At 37.8% G+C, this 24,061-nt stretch overlaps 1 long non-coding RNA gene across 1 annotated transcript in view; it reads left to right on the top strand.

The window, feature by feature from the left end:
* LOC115949575 overlaps nt 1-14,572 on the top strand; it is a 16,330-nt gene extending 1,758 nt beyond the window's left edge. Inside the window, exon 3 of the long non-coding RNA XR_004083019.1 lies at nt 13,787-14,572. This is a non-coding gene — a long non-coding RNA (uncharacterized LOC115949575). The remainder of the gene's footprint in view (nt 1-13,786) is intronic.
* The last annotated feature ends 9,489 nt before the right edge of the window (nt 14,573-24,061 follow it).

Genomic DNA, 24,061 nt, shown 5'->3' with positions numbered 1-24,061 from the left:
GCTGAACCGTTAAGATGTATTGCTTGTAAATTTTGATCAGATTTTATTTTGAGTGCTGTTGCATAGTGTGTGTTGTTTCCAGTAGAAAGGAGGTTTTGTTATTTTTTTCACTTGCATATTGTACAAGTAAAGCTTCAGTGACTTTCATATAGAGAGGAAAATTATAAATACAGTCTGTTTCTTATGTGAAAAATAGCTGTTAATAAAGTTTTGTGTTGATTATGAAAGAATAGGATGGAAACTAGCTTGTGTGTGTGCTAGTAATAGCTTGTATACTAAAAGAGTTTGAATATATCAGCTGATCATTGAATAATGTCAGTATTATATTACTGATCTTTTAGGTATGGGAACTTGTCTGTCTAAGTGAACTATGTAGTTGATTCAATTGTTTTGAAACAATTGCCTTGGAGGAAGAAGAGAATTGTTTGATATAGTATGATATCTTCAGTACTGAAACATTTGAAAAAAATCTGAAATCTGATAGTCCTCAAAACATAATGTCAGATCTTAACAATAACCTGACATTTGTAATTTAAATATTTTTATCTTGGGATTAGCCATTAAAATACAACTTGAACTGATCTTAGGTTTTTAATGAATGGAGTAATAAAGCAGAGGTAGCCTGGAAGATCTTTACTGGAAGGGCCATTTTAGATCAGGCTGGTTGTGACCTCACCCAGTCCTCTACACAAACCCTTTTGGATTTTGCTGGTAGAGGATGTGCAGAAAAGATTTGACTTAAAGTATAATTTTCAAATGTTAGCTGAGAAGGTTCCCAAAATTTCTTATGTTCGAGCAAGACTAACTACAATTCTAAAAGTCAGTTGTAACCTAAGATGTATTCACAGGTGAATGGTACTGAAGTACAAGTGCTGACTCAGCACTCTGAAGGAATATGGTCACTGACACACATTGGTATCCTTTGTGGCACTTTTACTTGCTTGGTTTCAATCCAACAGTAGTATGGATTGAAAACCTGAAAAATTTTTAATCATACTATATTGGGTTTTGCCTAATAATTAGTTAAGTTTATATAGACATATAACTGCATAGGTGTGATGTTACCAGGGTGTAACACCAGGGTGTTTATGCTTCTACAGTATGTTTAGTATACATTACTTTAGTTTATCTGTTTTTATACAGAGACACAAGTCAGCCATATAAATTGCATATGTCATTGAAATGAGGATTAATGTGCTATACAGTGTGGAGTGTAACTGTGATGGAACAACTTTCACGGTAATTAGCAAGAGTCTGGAAACCTGTGAATGCTGTCTACATCATTATTAATTTTTATTGTATTGGTTTTGATGGATTGGTTGTGTACTTATTTGCACAAATACACACTTTCAATGCACAGTAGCAAGTATAAGAATAAATGAAGTGTATGAGTTTGTGCATTTTTTTAATATTAATGCCATGGTATCTAAAAGATTTATTTCCTGTCTTTCATGGCATTTGATTGATATCTAACAGTTTCAGTTGAATTTATTTAGTAGTCTAGCAGAAAGCATGCAGCAGTGTGCAGTGGATTTAATTGTGAAACTGAAATTCACTTTGAATTTATTTGGCTTTGTCCTTTTTTTCTTAACCTTCAGATGTTCAGTTCTGTTATGTGAGATGAAATTCTCATGGTCCCTTGTACTATATAGCATATCCCATTTGTTGATTCAACTTTTGGTACAGTGATGCACCCATCACTGAGTACTTGCCAAGTTACCTGCCAAAGATTTCCTTTCTCCTGAGTAATGGAACTTTTTTGTTTTCATTTGTGATTAGGTAGCTTGTTAGGAGCATTTTTGAGGGAAGATAGATTCTGAGAAACATTTCAAATAGGTATGATAATTTTGACAGCAGCTGTAGCAGAACTTTCCCAGGGAAATTCTCTACCTACCTGACGGAATAAAGCATTACCGAGAGGTTCTGTAAAGGAAGATGTTTTGCAAAGTTGTTATTTGTAAATTCACTGGTGTGGTGGATATAGCAAAGAGTTCAGTGAAGATGAGGAAATCTGCTTTATTTTTTTCATAAATATCGTAGAATACAAACGATCCCATCACTTTTCCCCAACGCTGTACAGTCTTGTTTCAGTGTTTTCCCCTATTGAGGCATTAAAAATTGATGTTAAAGCATTATGCTTTGACAGAGAGATGTTACATTTTGTTCCAGTTTTCTAGGGCAGCGGTCACTAGGCAAAGCTAGTGACCACTCCAGGCTGACTTTGCTGTAGTGCTTGTGCCTGTGGCTCAGAGGTCCATGGGGAGCTTTCAGTGTCTGGCCCATAGGGACATTTCCCAAGCAGCCCACAGGCGGCTTTTGGAAGAAGTGTTTATTCTGGTTTACCTGTGTCTTCTGTGATAGCAATGATACACGTGCTGGGATGGCAGAGGAGCCCCTGCAATCCAGTGCCTTCCTGTGCCTGGCCATGCTCAGAGCTGTGACGTGCAGCAAAGGTGTGCTGTGCTCCCCTGCTGCATCTCAGGATACAGGTGAGGGGAAGGGCTTTCCCCTACATCACTAAACAGATGTAGTGAGATTGGTTTAGGCTCCCCTCTCAACTGATGCCTTCAGAAATTACTTTTTTTTCAAAGGTACATGAAATGTTCTGCAGGACAGCAAATCATGCTAAGAATACTCATCCATCCCTTTAAGACTGAAATAAACCCCTGCTCACAAAGACCCCACAAATTGCCATTCAGTGTGATCCATGAGGTTTTGCTCTGCTTGTGAGCAGACGTCCAGAAGACTTTCTTTTCCATATTTGTATTGGCTAGCAAGTAAAATTCATTAAGACATATAAAGAACTGAAAAATAATTCAAGTTTTTATTACTCAAATAGTATTGCAATTTTTAAATAAGTCCAGAGTAATTTTAAAACCATGCAAATATAACCTGAGATAATTCCTTAGTGTTGAAAAGTCCTGAAACACACATGAAACTTCATGAATAGCTTTGGTATTCCCTGACTGGTAGGAGCCATACTTATTGCATCATCAGTGGATGGCAGGCAAAGATTTTTCTAAACTTATTATATAGTCAATTTAAAACCCTTCCTGATCATATACAGTAGGAAAAGAACTTGGTGTTCTTAATCCAGTGTAAGCAAACAGTGCAGTGGTTTGACATAGATGCTAGTGATAGGAGTATCATTGTATTTGTGTGCAGAGGGCAGCTGAGCAGATGTGGGTGCACCATACCAAAATGATTAAATGATACCACTTAGAGCAGAGGTAGTTTATCATGGGAGTTTTGGACATACAAATACAACTAATATGTGACACTTCCCATTTGTGCTGTTTGCCACAGGCAGGCTGCTTCTGCTCCAAATGTTAATGCTTTCTTTACTTCTTAGTGAAGACTGTGGCTGTAGAATAACCTGCAAGAGTACCAGAGCACAGAACTGAGCTTGCCTCACCAATCTTTATGTGGTGCATCCCTGTTTCTGAAAGGTTGCCCTGATATTTTCATGGCTCTGGTATTTTCACATGCTTTTTAAAGTATTGAGGTAAATTAGTTTCTATGCCAGTTCAACATATACCTGTTTGCTTGGGATCAGCCTGGTTTTGCACAGAGAAAAAGGAGAGGTTCTAGGTGGGTGAGAATTTTTAGGAATATATAGGCAATCTGGATTTTTGTTGTGAAATCTTAGAGCTTTGTTAACTGAGTGTTCACTTAAAACTGAAGTACATACAGCTCTAAGCTATTTGACATACTTGATTTCCATTCCTTTATTTTTTCTGTTTTCCCTGTAATTTGCTAATTGAAAGCAAGCCCCCTTTAATAGCTGGAACACTGCTGGCAATAGCAGGAAAAAGAAATAGAACAAGATATAGGTGAGTTGCTTTTGAAGTATTTGTTATATAGAGATTACAGGAGAACGTGTTGAGGCTTGAGTTTCATATGTATTTGATCTCCCCAAAAACAGTACAGAATATTTGATGGTTTTTTTTCAGAAGTACTTTTAGATTAACTGTCTCTACAGTACTTTATTGAATTTTGAAACTTGTTTAGCAGATGACTGAATTTTCCTTCTTCATTTTCTGCTTAATCCCTCCAGTCTTTGATTGTGTGGCCATCACTTGCTGTATTGTGACAGACTCTATAAAAATCCTCTTAAATGTCAGAGCTGTTGGATAAACAGATAATGACTTGCAGATGATTACAGAAGATTTTTGGTATCTCAGATTGGAGGGTTCTCATGTAGTCAATAAAGATCCATGCTTCCTCTTAGCAGCTCTTGACCGTACTGATGACACATTTGTTTTCTTCAGTTAACTTCTGTGGCCAGTTCTGAAGTAAATCAGAAATTATATAAAAAAATCTGCAAGTTAAAAGTCCTTGGTAAGATACATACATTTGTAGGCTTTAGGGTTTTTTTTAACATTAAGAAACTGCTGAAAAAATAAGCCCAGGTTTAGAATGGGAACTTCTAGTTTCTCTGCATCTTTATCTGCAGCTACACCAGAGGACTCTCTGGCTACATATGTTAAGGAACTTTATGTTGTAATTTTGAGAGCAATAAAACTAAAGATGAAAGAAATGCCATGATTTATTCTATTGCTTGGAGGATATGGAAAACTTTTAAAACAATGTATGTTATTAATTTCATTTGACAGATGTAGGTGTATGTGTATACAAAACATTTGTCTGGTCTAAAATTTGGATGTCATTTAACATATTTTGCTGCAGCAACAAGAACTTTAAAAATTTGCATTTTAAAAATTTGCACAGCAAGTAATAAGTTAACCTTTTTTGCTTTTTATTAAGTACTGTGAAGTAGATGTTAATTGCAGTAACAAGCTTTTTTTCCATAGAGTGAATTTACAAATACAAACCAGTGTGTTGTTTGTTGTTATAAGGAAGATGTCAATTACATCAATTTGCATTTCTTTTCATAGAGATGTCCTGTTGCTGCTGTTTAAAAGTAGGAAGGACTGAATTGTAACCAAGTGATTGTGGCTAAATACACTGATTTATTTTTACAGAGTAGGACTTTCAGAAGTTCCAGACTCAATGTCATACTTAGATAAGTAACACCCTTATTAGAATTCACCTGTGTTTCCCAGTGGCAGTATTTTTTTCATTTTTTAAATCATGAGTCTGCCTGTGTGTAGGCTTTCTTTTATTGATGGCCAGTCTCCTAGGCAGTGCTCTGGGAAGAGCACACCTCAGAATGTTTGTGTCTTGTTGAAGAAGCAGGTAGATACACTTCCATGACTCCTTCTTTGTCTGCTTTAAATTCCTCCACAAGTGCTGAGGTAGGGCTTGTCTCTGTCCCCTGCTACTGGGGGGACCATGGTAATACTGGCCAAAGAAATCAGCCTCTGATTCAGTGTTTTCTGACACCAAATTTTGCTTTGCTAAATTAGTATCACATGTAATCTATTGGAACAGGTAGCATTGACTATGCAAAACTGGGGAGGTTTCTGTCTGTTTGTCCCAATGGGTGAATCTGACTTTTACACTAATGATCTTGTATGTTTTTAAAGTATTGCCCACGACCTTTTACTTAATTCAAGCACATATTTCTTCTACAGGTCCATTAAAGTAAAAAATGCAGTGCACCCTCAGCACAAGGGTTATTTCTGGTGTCATGGAAATCAATACAAGATGCCCATTAGTGGATTAATTTTTTGTTCATACTTGAGATTTTCTTTGTTGCTGTATTAGTTTAAGGTTTTGTTTCTAATGAGCATGTAGAAATGCATGCAATGGAAAAATAACAATACCAAATTTGTTTTGGATATATATGTACGCTTTAAATGCATCATTAGGTATAAATTGAGTAGAAGAACATGCATGGAAATCTTTGAAATGTTATCATCTAGAATATATAATCTTTTGCATCTTCTTAACATCTAGCAGTCTGGCAACTAACGTGGTTGTCTTGGAAACAGGCTTTATTTTCCTTTTGTGAATATCTAGATGTGAAATGATTATCTTCCTTAAAAATCTATAAATAATACTTCTGAAAGAAATAACTGCAGATTTACAATGCTTGTCCTCTATTTAAAGAATTGATACAGAAGTCTGTAAGTGATGTTTGCATTGTGAGCTTTAATTATAGTTGTGTGCTTATGTTGATAAAACAGTCTTTAGTGGCTTTTTTAGGTAAAATGCCTGTCCTTAGTGTTGATATTTGTCTGGAAATTATCTGCAATGAAACACTTTGCCAAGATTTCCTAGCTTAATGTTTAAATAGAAATATTACAGTGTAACTGGTGCATTAGAAATGAAATTCCTAAAACCAAACTGATACTGTGGCTTCCAGTCTTTTCCCTTGCCTTGGTTTAAATTAACAGCATGCAATAAATCCTTGGGTATTCTGTGAGATTATAGCATAATATTTGCCAGATAAAACATCACTTTTTTATTAGCCAGAGTGCTGCCTGGCTATGCAAGACATAAAATGTCAAAGTAAAATAGAACCTGGGTCAAGAAATTGCCATTGTTCAAATTGTTGGGTTTTTCATAGGATTTGTATGCAAATATGAAATAATGTTCTTGAAATTTAATTTTTCTGGTCTGTAGCTTATTTGTCCTTATTTGTCAACAGTCTCATAGTTTAGTATTAGTAACAGTGTGTTTTCATCCTGATTTTTACAGATGAAGGTCCAGACAGAATAATTGTCCACCTTTTGTTCTTAAATTTTTAAGTTTAATAAGTTTTCTAATGGAAGTTTTAATATATTTCTCTTCCAAGTATTTTTTGTCTCCAATACCAATTTAAACGGCTTTTAAATTCAGATATGTCCAACAGAGAAGAATATTTTTTTAAGCCTCTCATAAAATAACTGTTTTTTTCAGTGAAACTCACACTTTGAATGATACAACCTGTCCAAGCATAGAGAACCATGGCAAGATCTTGTTTAGCCATTGGAACCAATTGTGTGACCACTTCTTTTGTTCTACATCCCATCTCTTCCTCCTGCTTCATTTCTTGTGCTGCACCCACATTTCAGATTGATCTCTTTTTCCAGAACTTAATTGACCATTTTCTTTTTGCTTAAATGTTCAAGTGTGTTCCAGATTTTTTAACTTCCTTATTCCCTAGAGTAAGATCAGGCTTTCTGTGTGAGGTCTGAGATGAAGCTTATTGACCTAAGTGGAGAGAATCTTAAACACTTAAAGACTATGGTTGTTACCAGATGATGCAAAAAGCTTGTAGTGACCTGTATTTTGGCCCCCATATACAGCAGGGGCATAAGTATTCTGCACCCAGAAAGAAATAAATAATCACAGCTTGTTTTTCCAAAAATGGTGCTGCGTTCCATTTTGGATGCAGTAGCATTTATGTATGTTTACCTTGATGGCCAGGCCATAAACTTTCCACTTTCACCTCAGATTATGATCTCATTAATCTTACATGAAAAAAGGACATTAAAATAACATGTTATTTAAGCTACAAACAAAGCAGATTTAGACTTTGAGCTTTTTTCATATTTCTCTAAATAAATGTCTTTTCTTTGAGTTTAACAATATTAGTTAACTGTGTTCAGAAAAAGCAGTCCATTTTATACCTTCCTGATCAAATAATAATTCTTCATGCTGATCACTAAGTATTACATAATTATATTCCCTGGCTCCGTTTAGCTGAACATTTTTTCATTCTTTGCTCCTAAACTGCAAACAAGCAAGCAATTGAAAAAAAACCCAATCAAACCCCTTATGGTAACAATTCTATATAGTTACAGTATGTGCATCATTGTGTGAATATGATCAGTTCCCTGAAACTGGTTGAGAGTCATATACTAGCATCCTTCTTGAATATCCTGGGAAAACCTGATATTGTTAAAGTTCTCATGGCTTTTCCTTTCAGATTAACTTTTGGTAAAATTTGATGTTTTCTTGTTCCTGTTCTTTATGATACAGATGTCCTGGAGAAATCTGTTTTACTTCGGTGCATTGTAAGACATGGTCTTTCATCGCCAGAAATGAAATTATGCATAATTCAAAGTTAGTTCTAAAGATAAAGAGGAAGTACAGTTTTTTTCTCTCATGTGTTTCACTTCAAGATGTTGCCAAGTCTGGTATCAGCAACATTAGGAAAAGAGAAAACAAACTTCAGGGGAGGGATTGCAGAGTCATTCAAGGAGAAATGGTATTTTTGTTGCCTTTTGTAATTAAAAAAGCACAAAACAAAATAACTAACAAACATTTTCCTTTTAGCATAAGCAAGGAAGTTGATTAGATAGTCATCTACAGCCAGAGACAGAGACATGTAGTAGCTTTCTCAGTGATGAGAACCACATCTCTGGAGGACATGTGATGATGAGAACCACATCTCCAGTGTATCCACTCATCACAGTGTGTTTAAGACAGAAGTTTCTCTCTCCAGTGCCCAGCGCAAAGACAAGCTACATCTCCAGCTTCACTTTGGCACGTGATATTTAGGTGTAGGCAGTCCCATTGCAAGTGCATGACATGGCTTGAAATGATCTCTGCAAATCTTCCCATCTAATAATGGACTGAAATACAAAATAGCTTATCCAAGCTGCACTTCACACAACTTGTTTTAGAGCTTCTCATGAATTACAGTATCTTGTTGCTATTTCTTTCTTGTATATGCTTGGTGTGTTGTTACATATATGGTGGATACTGAGGTGATTCAAATGCCACAACAAAAAGTTGCTTTTTCACCTTCTGTTAAGACTTGCAATAGGAGCTGGACATCTTTATTCCCTAGAGGTCTTGTGCTGTGCTAGGTACCTCAGAGTGAAAGTCTTTATTCTTCATTCTGTTGCCCTTTTCTCAGCAATTACTGTTTTAATTATTCACATAAGAAACTCTTTTAATGCTGCCATATGTCATTACTTGGTATAATTTAAATACCATTTGATAGATATTTTCAAAAGCAGGGGGAAGGTTTACTCAGAACTCTTTGTAGTATATTGATTTTTCTTTTTTCACGTGTTAATGGTGTGAGCTTTACAAAACCAAAAGTGATTTATAATTTAAATTTTGAAATTGATAATACATTGCTCCTATTAGGGGATGTGGGACTTTACATAGGTTTTTATTCACATCAGTTAATTAACTTGGCAGTAATTGTATTTTATACAATTTTTAAAATGTTTAGGGCTATTTTTAATGGTGTTATCTCATGGAATATAGATTATATGGGTTAATGTGTTTGTGAGTGCATGACAATGTTCACTGTAGTGGTGTATTAAGCTGAAGTTAAATGTGATAGAATTTTCCTGGGTTTATTATTGCATTTCTAACTATACTTACAGCTTCAGGTAAAATATATGAAGAAGATACTCTGGATTTTCATGGGGTATAGCACCCATTTAAAAACCCCTTCTGTAATACTGAATCTTTTTCTGATTCTCAGTTTAACATCAAAACGGCTTTGCAGTAAAAAATATAGTAAATAATTTGCAGAATTCTATCTGAATTAATATGAAATTATTAATTCAACATATCTCTGCACAACAATAAGAACAACGTGCTCCTTGCTGTGCTGTTCATTCACAGCTGTTTCTTCATGCTGCCACCCTTCGCAGCATGTGTTTGATTTTGCTCTGAGTAGCAGCAGAAACACTTGAAATGCTGCAATTTGAAATTAACTTCCAGGGAGTGATGACAGTGACTTGTCAGGCCGTGCTCTTCTTTTTTTTTTTATGTCACCCTGAATAAAATAAATTTAAAATAAATTGTTAGTATTTTTCTAGTGCCTGACCGTGCCCTGTTGAACACATCTCAGGGTAGCATTTTCTGATCTGCCCACAGTAATGTTTTTTATCAGTGCTGTCATTAATTTGGCTGCAAGTGGAGATAGTCTTTTGGAATGGATGAATACTTCAGTTTTATACTTTGACTGCTTAAAGGAGATAAAATTTTTAGACCTTTTTTAAAGAGAAAATCTGACTAGAAGGTGAATTGTACAGGTAGTTACTGTGAACAGACATATCTTACTGAGATTTTTGGAGCAGTTGTCTAAAATGCAGCATTGTACATGTTTAGGAAGATGCCAGAGAAAATAAAAATTATGACTGTTGTTCTTTTCAGTGAAAATGAACTAATGGGCTCTTAAGTAATTTAATTTTATGATTAAATAATAAATGTTTATCAGCACTTTGTATTAGCATATGAGATAAATGTGTGTCATTGTGGGCTAGATCTGTTAGGAGTCTGTATATTTGGCAATCAGGGAAGTGGGGCTTTTTATTTGTGTGATTTTTGTTTTTATTTTTCTATTTAATCCTTTCTCAACTTGGAAAACAAGAAGGCTGATGCTCTTTCTGTAGTGTGTGGTATTTTAAACCTCAAATGTCACCCATCCTCTTGCCCTTTAATGAATTTGTGCATTCTATGAATGCCTGTGAGTCAGAGAGCAGAGGGGAACTCTGTATTTGCTTCAGCTAGTGAATTTAAACAGAAAACCCCTATTATAGCAAACACTCACCTTCTGTATTTTTGTATAAATAATTTAGAGGTTCAAGCATTTACTCATAGAGTATTTAAGAGAGCCTGATGCTTGGGTTCAGCATGCATGCTGTAGATGCCAATGATCTGAGGCAGAACTGTGACCTGTGTGTGAGGAGTGCATCAGACCTTCCAGGGGAGGCATCTGCCTCCACACTGCCCATACAGAGGGTTTTGGGGTGTCCCTGTGGTTGCACACACTCATGGCAATGCAGTGACATGGCCAGTCTGCACCCTGGACTGTTACCTTGGGCCTCCTTGAAGGTGAGGAGGGTGTCTGCTCTTCTGATGGGCAGCAGACTGGGGCAGCAGACTGGGATTTAATACGGAACAAATCAGCCATCTTCTGATGGTAAATGGTCAGGAGAGGTGGTTGTAACTTGAACTTGATTCTGATCCTCTGTTTCTGGTGGCAGTCCTGTACAAGGGGGAAAGGCTTTTGCCATTCAGCGAGTGGTTTGGGTTTTGCTTGCTTTTTTCATGTAAAAGCCCAGAAAGTTTACAGCTGGTGCAAGCAGAGGATCATTGTAGTAAGAGCTCCTTCCAAAGAAACAACCAACCAACCTAAAAAGCCACCAGGGAGGACAGATCCTGTTTCCCTCTGCCATCCTTGTGTATGTTGAGCTTGGCTCTGTGAGGGTGCAGGATTACTTGTGTTCCATTTTGTGTCTTCTGTCTCTGTTTTTGTGAGCACAGTATGATCTGTAATTGAAATAAGATGCCCTTGGAAAATCTGCTAAGGATTGATGACAAAGGAGTTTTGTTATATTTGGAAGATGCAGTTAAATATAACGTCAAATGAAAGGCAGAAGTGAAGTAATTTTCCTTGTTTGAGGAAGCTAAGCAAGAATTGGTTTCAGTTCTGCTGGTAAGGAAGATGACCCTGGAAAATAGTTAAATTCTGTATTTATTAAGTTCTAATGGAAACTAGACCTTACATGACCATACTGCCCCTTATTACCTGAGAGGGACTGTAATCATTGTATTTTATGATGAAGCTTATATTATTGTAAGAGCAAATGTTAGCTTCTCCCCTTTTTATTTTTTCATTATGCTTTTAAACCTGTTACAAAACCTTGGAGTTCAGCACATTAAGTTCATGTGCTGTTAGGAAAATGGCACATTTTCTAGATAGAAGCTGAATTTTAAATTATTGTGTGCCATCAAATCATGGAGTACCTCTCCACAAATCACTGATCACATAATAATAGTATTAATTTCTGAGGGAACAGTAATGTATTAAACAGTTAAATATTCCAGACTTTGTTCCTTATCTGGTAACACCAGCAGAAAAAATGAGATATGCCACATATTTAATCTTATTTTCAGCACTTTTATAAAGGCTGAAGCTTATTTTATTTGATGCATCACTGACTTTTGGTAAAATGAGGTGAGAAAGTTCCATTTTCTGTCAGGAGTCTATCAGAGCCCAGCATGTTTCCACTGTCCAGTATTGAATTTCTGTTCACATTGCAGATTGATGTGAAACTGCAACCACTGAGGCTTTCTGGCATGTACAAAACATTTTTTCAGCTAGAAAATGAGTGGGGGAAAAGAGCCAGCAGTGAAGTCCAGATGGGAGCCCACTGGAGTGCTGTGAGGCAGAGCACCTGGTGTCAGGAACAGGGGATGTGCAGTCCATGACCATGTGTCTGGGTGCAGGGCGCCTGTGGGAGTGGGTGGTGCAGCTTTGTTGAGGACCACCAGTACCGAGATCTGGGTTCTGAAATGCTGGTGCACTGTGAGGGGAGGTGCTGTGGTGTTAGATTAAAAAAAATTGCAGACTGTTTGTCCGTAATTAATTTGATATTTTTGGAAAACAGTCAACAGTTTGTAAAATTCTAACTGTTTCTTAAATGGACTTGAGTTATTTCTAGGTACAAGAGCTCATGCCTGCAGCAATAGCTGCAGGCTGCTCCCAGGTGGTTGTTATTAGCAGTGGGAAGGACTTTCCTCCCTCTGTGGAACCTGCGCTGGTGGGACACTGCATGGAGGGGTTCTTGAAGTTTATATGTTCAGTCAGATCTCTTGATAAGATGTAAAGAGTTTTGCATTGCTTGCTTTCAGCATTGTTTCTGAATTATATGCTGTGAATGTTGTTGTTTGGTACAATGAAAGTGGTATGGGGTTTGTTTGTTTGTTCCTGTGGGTTTCTTGGTTGTTGTTCTGGTATTTTTTAATGTGGGTTTGTTAGTTTTTGTTGGAGTGGTTTTGGTTGGTTTTTTTTTCTAGTCCAGAGTCAGTACTGACTGGATTGTTCTGTGCAGAAATGCGAAGATAGAATAAAGTCGAATGAGGTGGAATGGTTGATGTGTAACTGTCAGTGTGTTACTGGTCTGCTGGGTAGCTTCAGAGATCACATTTGTCCATCTGCCTTGATAAGAAAGTCTGTAATTTGCAAAGTTGAAGAATTAACCCATTACAATTTTTTATCTTATCATTACAATGTGATTGTTCAATCATTGGGAAAAAAACTATTTAGTTTATTTTAAACCCTACAGCAGCTCTACTGTGAGGTAATACCACTGAGGTGTAGGTTTACCACAGGAATTAACCGTGGTGTCACTGTTTCTGAATGCCTGTTTAATTTAAAAGCAGAAGAGGTGATATTGGGAAGAACCATGAAGAATCAGTTTGATTCAGAGTCTGTACAAATAATAATTTACTTTTGTTTGCCCCAGTTTTAGCTGTCTGTTTTCTTTAAATAGTCATGAATTACGCTTTACAACAGGGCTGGTAAGATCCTGCTGGCTTCAGTGAGGCTTGACATGGTCCATTAACAATCTAATGTATTTATGTTAGTAAATGGTGTAATTTGGAAGTTTATCACAGGCTCATGAATATCTTTATTTCTTCTCACCCACTTCTCTGGAATTATTAGACATACAGTTCAAGTAGTGGCTTTAGTTACTTTGCAGGTAATTGGATTAACAATTCAGTATGCTGTGCCAAGGTTCCTTTTAGCAGAAAATTGGGAATAATGCTTTTCTGGATGTATTGGTTTACGAAGTGTATCCTATTGATATCCTGCTATATAGGAAAGATTATTTTAATATGTATATTAGATCTATAATTAAATTTTGTTTTGTTTTCAATAGTAGTATATGATAGGGCATTAATCTGTAAATATGTGCATTTTAAACTAGCTACATAAAACTGCTGTAGATAGTAGAAATGCTCGAATAAGTTATCTTTCTTATAAAAAGTGTTAATTTTTTTAGTCACTCGTTGTCAATTAATAGACTGTTGTAGGAGATTGTGTAAGAGTATGTTATTACCATATAATGCTATTAAAAAACTTGACCTGAATCTTGCTTTTTTCAGTTTTGTGACCTCTATATTTCTTTCTCATTAGAACTATGCAGCCCTGATCCAGCAACAAATTAATGACGACAAACAAAACTTGAGAGAAAAGGCTGTATATGGAATTCAGCTCACAGAAGAAAACCTTAATGACTTCCGTGATGAACAGATTGGGCAGCTGAAGGAACTGATGGATGAGGCTACCAAACCTCATAAAAAAATCACCATTTCTAAAGACTCAGAATACAAAACCTAAAAGATTAAAAGAAATATTTTAATGCATATTGGAAGCATTTTGAAACTGCTTTTTCCAGTTGTACTTGAATGTGGTTTCTGTGAGGTAATGGACGCTGCAGATGCTATAACTTGTCTGAAGTGGATGTGTTTGGCTTTCTGTGCAAGAACAAATGGAAAAATGGAATAATCACACTTTTATGTTAATTGCACTATTTTTTCTCCTTTTTGTTTTTTTCTTCCTAATGGATGTTGAAGACTGAAAGAATTTGGGGAAAGTAAATTGATGTTTTTAAAATATAGAGTTGTTAGTTTTGGGGTTGTTTTGTAATCTTGGCACCTACAGGGCAAAACATCTTTCTGTTTGCTTATCATCCTCTTCCTTAATGGAAAAGATGCTATTAGCATTTATTTTCTGGTGAAGATTCAGTAGACAAAGGAATGGTACTAGAGTGGGTTTGTTTTCATGGAAAGAAATGAGCAGTATTAGAAAAGCATACTGCTGGTGAAATTGGAAGTTGATTTTTGTCTTGAGCTTTATTGTGAAATGGACTTTGAAATAAAAGATGTAGTTCATTATTAAATTAACCTTGAATCACTCTTATGCAGAAAATTCTGTGTTTTTTTCAAAGCTAAATTCAGATTATTGTTCGTATCTGAAATTTTTAAAAACCTTTCATGAATGGGTTGTGCTGTAGTTTGAATTCACATGCTGTAGTTTGGGATCCCATATTATGCAATATTTTGTACAGACCAGAATTTGTAAATGACTTGATCACAGAAATTATCCTGTTGATGATACTGTATGACCAACATTCATAATTTATTTGTAATAGGTTAAGTCTTGAGTAAGACAATGTGTGCTTGTTGTAACTCATACTGTTGGAACTAAAAAAAGGGGGTTTTATTGGTTAAGAAAAACAGATAAAACCTTTTGCCTTTCTGTGCAAAAGACAGATTTAATTTCATCTTCCAAACCTAGTTTTATATTATTAGTTTTGTTCTATTTCTGGACCTTTCTCTGTCTGTTACTCACAGCACATTTAAGACAACAAAATTTCTTTGCTCTTGGGGAATAACAGCTTTGACAAGGAACCGCATTTCCATCTGTCTCAATTTGTAAAACATGCCGTTTGCCAAAGCTGTGCTCCAGGATCCCAATGGAGTGGGGAGCAATCTGGGGAGCTGCCTCTTTCTTTCTCCTGTACCTCTCTTCCCAGTTCTTTGATGGGATTGTAGGCTGCAGGTTGCTCATTTCTATTAAAAGTTCACTTGCAGGATTGCTGTGTGAGGATCGTGTGGTTGCTTTGCTGCATTGTTGTGTTTTCTGAGACCCCCAATGGAGGAAGGAGTGATGAATCTGACTCCGTGTTCTTAGAAGGCTAATTTATTATTTTATTATCTATATTATATTAAGGAATACTATACTAAACTATACTAAAGAATACAGAAAGAATAAAGACCGAAGGCTAAAAAGATACTAATGAAAACTTGTGACGCCTTCCAGAGCCCCGACACAGCCTGACCATGACTGGTGATTAAGTCAAAACAATTCATTGTTGGTGTACAATGTGCAAACATGTTCCAAAGCAGCAAAACACAGGAGAAGCAAATCAGAAAATTATTGTTTTCATTTTTCTCTAAGGCTTCTCAGCTTCCCAGGAGAAGAATCCTGGGCAAAGAGGTTTTTCAGAAACTATGACGGTGACAGCTGCATCTTCCTCTGGCACACACTGCGTTTGCTGTGTGTGCAGTAGGAACATGCTGTAGCCTCAGGCACCCAGTGCAGACAGGATGGAAGGGCAGAGATGACATCCAGGCAGCAGGGCTGTTCACAGGTCCTGATTCTGGTGCTTCAGGGGCATGGTTGGAGAGAATGGCAGCTCCCTCCTGGCCTGCTCCATACCTAGGATGCCCCAGCATCAAAGGGGGAAGCAAATGGCTTGTGCATACAGGAAGCTTGAAAATTGTCTCTGATACTGCCATTCGCACATTCCTAAAGTCTTGTTCTTTTTGCAGTTTAAAGGCTGTAAAAATCTAATCTAACTCTGGAGTTTAGGGCGTAAAGATTTATTCTGTTGTGCTTCCGTCACATGCAGAGTAATCAGTTATTCCATCACTAAATCTGTTTGGTTTTCATACCAAAAGTAATTTTTGGGTGTTGACAACAGAGTTTGTTTCCAGTGCTTGATTGGTAGTAGATCTATGCCTGCTTTCCAGTCAGTATCCAAGTTGCTTCAAATTTATTTCAAATACTGCGGTTTAAAGCACCTTACTTTTATCAACTCATTTAATGGAACTTGTTAGTTCAATGAAACTAGGTAAAATACTTGTTTTGCATCTGTCTACTCATGTATGCATCTAGGTTTTAGAGGATAAATTAATTAATAATGAAAAATTGCTATTTGGTATGAAAAACTTAAGCTTGTAATGAGACCTAAAGGGAGTTGGAGGTGAGGGTAAACATCTTTACATCCACAACCCCTTGTCTAGTAAATCCAAGAATTTTTTTATTTCATTCCCAACAGTAGTTTGTATTTGGTACAGTATTTGTATTCTTGTTTTAAACAACTCCCACAAAAGCCAAAATTCCATTACAGGAATGAAGCATCTTCCAAGATTGCTGACTTTAAGACAGGCAGTGCTAATAGTAAGGTGTGCTCTGATCTGAGCAGGGCTTATGTGAGTGGTGGGGCCCTCCAGAAGCTTCATAATGCCAACACTGCCACGCATTAATAAAATGCTTTGATTTACAAGTGTGATTAATGATAGTTAAGTTGAAAACAATGAGTTGCAGTGAGCTGAAGTTTTAAGTGGCTGGAAAAGGCACAAGCTGAAGTCTTATCAACAAGTAAATAATTTTCAGAAATCTCATTAAAAACTACCACTTTTGATATGCAAAATTATACATCTTAAAAAGAACAAATGAAATGTCCTTCTTGCAGTGTTTTGTTATGCCTGTGATGTAGGTTTATGCTGTTTTTAACTGACTGCCTGGCAAGAGCTATTAGGATGTATTTATTCCTTAAAAGTAAATTAATAATGTAACATCTTGAAGGTAGGATTTATGAAGAAGTTTTATTCCTTAGATATTTGGACTTTAATATTTTTTAATTATTAGTGGACATTCTATTTCTTCTTGAGTACGTATTTGTGAGACACTCACAATGCATGGATGAGTCAGTGGCCAAATTTTCATTGGCTTCTAGGTAAAAATACTGGAGAATTAATGAAGGAAACATGGCTTTCCCTGCATGTCATAATCTATTTTATCTTCTACTTTCTCTAGCTAAATTAATAGCAGAGGGAAGACTGAATCTTCCAGCAGACTGATTTACCGAAGTGGGACCACAGAGGATCTATGTACCTTTGATGTATTGTGAAAGCTGAATCACTGTGAAAAACAGCTCACATTCTCGGGCAAAATAAGTCTCTATGTGCTATCTTTTGTTAATATCTATGTGCTTAACTGTTGATTTTCAGACCTCTTGGAAAGAGTTTCAAGGTAAATCTTTCCTGTTAGATAGTGTAGATGCAGGAGGGTATAGATGCAGCAGCCCAGGTGTTGCTGGGCTTGTTTGATAAACAGGACTGCCTGATATGTCTCCTACTGGTCCATGTCCTGGTGCTGGACCAGGCTGGGTGTGCCCACCTCACCGTGAGCAATGGTTGTACTAGTTTGAAAACAAACCAGTGGAACATTCCAAGGCAGAACTACAATTTAATAGGAAAATTAAAATAAAGGCAATAGTACAGAAACACTGGCCTAAACTGACAGCCAGAATACAAACTGATACCCTGTCGGTCAGGGTGGTGGTAACAGTCTAATTAAATGATGGCTAGAGTCTTGTTAGTCTTGTTGGAGTGATGGATGTGGTTTTGTCAAAACAGTGATCCTGTAGAACAATCTGATCTTTCTCTCTTGAGGTCCAGGAGTGGGTATCAAGCTCTTGTTTGCTGGGAATCCAGTGGTACTGCCCCCATGGTGTTCCAAGCCTCAGATTATATCCAGGTAGGAATGTCTGGTTCCTCCCCCTGGGTGGGGCATCTCACAATGGGATGATGTAATTTTGTCAGTCATGCAGTGAGACTCGATGGCCTGTTAGCAGAGATAGCCCCCCCCAGAGGGAGTTATCAGGGATGAGTCGTGGAAAAGGTAAAGAATACTCCCCCACTTATTTGAGCAGCTCATGAAGATGGTAATCGAATACATACTTTTGGTTACATCTTACATTGTAACCTAAGACAATGGTGTAGGGTGGGGTCTTCCTGTGGAGCTGCATCAGGAATTTGGCTGCAAAGACTGACACAAATTAAAAGCTGTTAGAAGTGATAACATTTGCGCTTGTAAATAATCTGTGTTTGTTCATGGAGGTTATGCATCTGCTCCAAAACCACTGGCTTTGGTAGGAACATTTTCAGCAGTTTCAGTGACCACAGCTCTGCTCTGGGAGCAATGACAGTGCTGAGTCCTTCCAGATTTTCCAGTGCTCTGTCTACCAGGTAGGGTAGGTATAGATCACAGAAACAAATTTTATTTAAATGTAGCCTTTACATATGTATATACAAAGTATTCTTTGTTCGTTGAAGTTGAGAGCTATAAGTGAGTGTATAAATTCAGTGCCTAAGAATGAAACGGTTTTGCTACTTGTAGCAGTGTGTTATGAGGAAATATGAGGTGTTCCAACAAGCTCATTTACAGGACACACGATCCTGCGCAACTGATCTGTGTGTCTGGGGAGTTCAGTGTTTAATCTCTGTAACCATTTCAAAGTTAGTACTTGAAGTATAAACAAGGAAGAATCCTTTTTTTAATAAAATGACCTTTAGTCATTGAGTATTTATGAACTTGTTAAAAGTGCTTATTACCACTGTAAAGTCCTTAGTTGAAACACCACCACTTGCAACACTTCTATCACTGATGAGCCTTCTGGTTTATGCCAGTTTTGTCCCTTGAGGGTTGAAGTGAAATTTGTGTTAAACAAATGAGTGTACTTACTGGTTTTTTCCCCAAAGGTTCGTATTTCTGGTTTTGACTGAAGAAAACATGAGTACAGAATCTGAAACACTGATATGTGTTCATCCTGTGAGATTAACAGCAAAACCAATAAAACATGCAGAGGAATCTAAGATGGGAATTCCCTGTTGGGATTGTATCAAAGGCAGGATTTCACTTTGCTTTACTGTGGTAGAATAATACACAGAATCTGTAGCACAGAAAGTCTGCCAGAGCAGACTACTTGAGTACATATTAAAAATATCATGCTGTTATCAGTGAAGTCACCTTTGATTATAAATGAAAAGAACTTTTCAGAGCTGAAAAAAATCTCTAGTTAATCAAATACTCAGTTAAAACTGATTTGAGAACTCCATCCTATTCAATTTATAATGTGAGCACATACTGCTGGGTAGTGGGAAAATGGACCTGTCCTAAGTATCAGCTTGGTATTGTACAGTGGTCCCAGAATGTACCCTCAGGTACAGTAAAAAGGAAAACTCCTTTGTGGCTTTTCTTTACAAATGATGAAACTGAACTACTCTGCTTCATTTTTTTTTTTCTGAGTTAAATTACACCATTCCTGTCCAGTTCAGCTATTCCAAATTAACATTGTCAATTGAAAGATGAGCTTGGAAAAGAAATTAGGGCATTTTAATGTGCAATAAGGTTTGTTTAGATGCATCTGTATTTCAGCCTGCTTTTGTCCTTCTGGTCACAGAATCACAGAATAACCTCAGTTGGAAGTGACTCATAAGGATCATCAAGTCCAGCTCCTGGCCCCGTACAGGACAGCCCCAAAAATCCCACCATGTGCCCAAGAGTTGTCCAAACACTTTCTGAGCTCTGTCAGGCTTGCTGCTGTGACCACTTCCCTGGGGAGCCTGTTCCAGTGCCCAACCACCCTCTGGGTGAAGAACCTTTTTCTAATACCCAGCCTAAATCTCCCTGGCACAGTTTCATGCCAATCCCTTAGGTCCTCTCAGTGGTCACCAGAGAGACTGGCCAGCACAGCCCCAGTCATGCTGTTGGTTGCTGATTTCATATGGGGGAACTTAGCTCACACTGAGAGAGGGGAAATCAATACCTCCTCCACAAACAACTGGGATGCCTAATGATGTGTGACAGACACGTTGCTGTGGTGTGGACTGGAGTGTGGCACACACAGAGCTGCACATCTGCAGCCCCTGCCCAGGAGACTGGCAGCCAGGGAAGAAAGGGTTTAGGAAGAAATGGCTTTACTAAAACTTAAGTCTTCCAAGCATCTCTTGTTACTTTAAGGTACTTTCCTCTGGAGAGCCACTGCCAAGTGCTGATCCATCACACAGAACTCCAAAGCCACAGCCAAGGTCTTGGTGCCAGACACTGACTCAGACTGTGGGGTCCCCAGTTTATCCCGGAAAATTCGGTCTGTCCACTGCAGGAGAGAGGGGTCATGGATGTCTGTCAGCTGCCCTGTGCTCAGGAGTGCAGCATTGCTCTGTGCCTCGCACTCTGCGTGGCTGTGGCAGGTTCATGGCAGTAATCTGGGACAATTACTGTGATTTTGGTGCAAATACAGCAATGCAGCCCCATAGTTTCTAGGGGTTTAGTACAGTGTTGCCTTCCTGATCCCACAGGGGTGGAATGGTCAGAGGAAGACCAGCATTGCTTAGTGTTAACATTTTCCTTTCTCCATTGCTTTCTTTGTCATAGGCAGTTTGTGTTAGAGCAGTGTGCTTTACTGCATACAAATCCTACAGAGGTAAATCCAGTACTTCCTACCTGCTCTTCCCAAGCCCAGCCTCACACCCCAGATCTCAGGAAAGCTTTTGGGTCTAATTTAGCCTATGCTACTCACCCCAGTAGCCTGCTTTCAAAACTGCAATGAACAAGTAAGTTAGAAAATATTTTAATCTCATGCCGCGCTTCCAAGGCTCAGGTGAGACTAAAGGATTGGAATTGTAAAACTGAGGAAGGGAAACATTTTTCATTGTTGCTATGGAGACTGGAGTTTATGCAGCAGTGACTTGTTCTGTTTTCTCTCTCCTTTATCTTAGGCCAAAAAAAAAAAAAAGTAAAAGGGAAAAGGAGCATGAAAATATCATGGACAAAACCTCTGGGATATAGGATTACAATTTGAATGACCTCTCAGCAGTATTGCAAAGAAAAACAAAGATGACAGGAACAAGGAGAAAAAAGTCTTTGTGTGTCAAGACAGTGTCTTTCTGCAGAAAAGGAACTAGGACCACAGTGAACATAAGAGCAACCACTGGTTGCAGATTCTTTGGATGATCCAGTGTTCCCTATCCAGAGCCACTGCTCCAGCCCTGCAGTTCATGGAGCCTGGTCATGGTCAGATGCTAAGAGAGCAACATAACACTTTTAACAGTAAGATAGACCCACATTTTATCTGTAATATGCATCTTTCAATGACAGGGATATGGAATCTGGGACTTTACCTCCTCCTAAATGGCTGTGGATGTGGTCTTCCCTTGCTAGTCCATCACCTGAAGGAATCTGCTGTAGCAATTGTATGGCAGTGTAGTAAGGACCAGACATGTACCTGTTCCTTGTGAGCACATGATCAGCAAGGGTATGAAGGGTACAGTACATGAGGTGTACCAGGCTCTATTGCAGATCAAAGCATGAAGTGTGTCTGATCACATTGCTGCAGTAAATAAATTATTTCCAGTATTTGAAAGCAGCTCTGAAGTTTCAAAAAATGACACATCCTAAGCATAATAGATTGCCCTTAAAAGACCCCCAGCATATCAGTACAAAAAAGTGGGACTGCCAGACTAAAGGCATTTTGATGTTGCAGGAGACAAAATGCATCCCTGACACTGTGATCAGACAGGCTTCAGAGCATTGTGGAGAAATACCCTTTTTGGTTTATGAGCATTAAAATCCTGTGCTGAAGAAGCATAGAGGGTGGCCATATGGTCCAATCCCTGACCTCTCAGATCCATAAGCAGCCTCTTCTGGTTGTCGTGACTGGGGACATAACTGAATCCATGTGCTTTTCCACAGTGATGCATGTGTCAGTCCTGAAACAGCCCCCAACAAGTGGAAATGATGCAGAGCAAGTAAATCAGGTGGAATTAGCTTCTCCATTTTCTCTGCTTTTTCACTGTTGAGCTCTGCAAAGCTGCAGCTGGCTCCCAGAGCAAGAAGTGTTTCTCCCGGCTGTTCCTAACCACCTGTATGGCCTCTAGTTAAGAACAGCAAGGCAGAGGGTGTACAGATGTCTGTGCTGATGGACAGTTATTGAAAGACTGGATAATGGCTTTCAGTGTTAAGAAAACTCCCAGAAATGAGATAACAGGGAACATGTTGTAGGAATTTACTAGTTTGGTCCCTTATAAGTTGAACTTTTGTAGGAATTTTAGGGGATATCAAACCAAATCTCACCAAAATCTATATAGTAAGTCAAAACAAGCAAGGAATATTGACCTGAATGCCAAGGGGGTGATGCCTTGAGAGGCTACCTAGAACAGAGGCTAGAGAGTGTTAAAGGAATAAAGTGGGTATTAAAAAGGCCTTCAAAGGATGCCCCTTGGGCAGTACAAGAGCCTGGCCAAGGCTACACCCGAGATGGACAATGGATCACACGTTTTCACACTTTTGTACATTTTGGTCCATTCACATATTAGGGCTAATTGTCCAATTACAGCTGCAAGTTAAGAAGTCCCATCCTCCCAGATTGCTCTCCTCAATTTGCTGTTGTTTATAATTTTTAGGTCTGAAGGTGCAATAGTGTCCTTGGTTCTCTGGCTGGAAAAGGATTGTTTTTCCTAACGAAACTGTGAAGAGAACTTGCTAACACTAACACTAATGCTAACACTAACACTAACACAAGTTAGAACACTAATATTTTATATGAAGTTCAGAGTAATATACTAATGCAGTACAGAATCTGGATAATATGAAAGCTAAAACTTAAGGCATCAGGGGGAAGTTCAGAGTAATATACTAATGCAGTACAGAATCTGGATAATATGAAAGCTAAAACTTAAGGCATCAGGGGTACTTGGAGCTAGAGACAACCCTGTAAAAGCTATTCCAATGTTATTGACATCCTACAATGTATATAGTTATTTTGAAACTAATTTTCAGCAAGTTTACAGGCCAAAATATGATTCTGCTCATCTCAAAAGCTGGATAAATTTAAAAGTTGATGTAAAATCAGCCTCAAAGGGAGAGTAAATTAGCTCCTGAGAAAACATCTAGAGAACTGGAACAGGGATCTGGGGGATTGTTTTAATTCAAGAGTGTCTTCAAATGCTAAGTGCAAGTTAAGAAACAGATTCTAGCTTCAAGACAGTTCTTGCCTGGTTGGACTTGATGATCTTGGAGGTCTTTTCCAACCTTAATGGTTCTATGATTCTGTTCTTTATTTTGCTCAATTTAATTCATTTCTTTATTACCATAAGAACTGCTTGATGAGTTAAAAATTGGAGCTATTTCTTTTCATGTTTGGGAATAAATACAAAAACTGATCACAAGGGTTCTTAACACCAGTATAAAGAGTTCCTATAAGTAACTAAGACTTGAGAAATTTGAAAATGCCTGGGCTATACTCCACAAAACAATGAAAAAGGCTTAGAAAATGAATAATGTTATTAATTACTCCTGAACAAAATATGTGTAATGAGATACCTGTGAAGCTCTTCATATCACATAAACCTTATGTATTATTTATAATCAATTCTGGGTCTCATCTTCATCACAAAACCCCTTCTATTATAACTAACTGATCACTGTAATTAGTGATGGAATAGTCATTTATAAGAGCAAAAGTTTGTTCCCTGCACAAAGATGGTGAGGAAAAGCAATAAACATGAAATATCAATGCTACCTGTGAGATTAAATTGCTGTTTTCCAATAGCTGCAATCCTTAACAGTTTGTTGCTCTAGTGGGGATGTTTCAGAAATGTGAGGCATGACATAGAGCCATGGTTAAGTTAAACCACACTCTGTCTTTCACTTGGTTACCCTCTAAATCAAGTAAACACTGGGTATCACATACTCTGGTGTGCAAAGGAGCATTTATGCTGGTGGGAGCCAGGGAATGTCCTCCTATGGAAAGGGGGCACCCATTCCCCATGGTCCCCA

The sequence above is a fragment of the Geospiza fortis genome, unplaced genomic scaffold (assembly GCF_000277835.1).
Source record: "Geospiza fortis unplaced genomic scaffold, GeoFor_1.0 scaffold138, whole genome shotgun sequence".
In the NCBI taxonomy this organism is placed as follows: Eukaryota; Metazoa; Chordata; class Aves; order Passeriformes; family Thraupidae; genus Geospiza; species Geospiza fortis.
The sequence above is the reverse complement of the archived record's forward strand: the minus strand, read 5'-3'. Positions and strand labels throughout refer to the sequence as shown.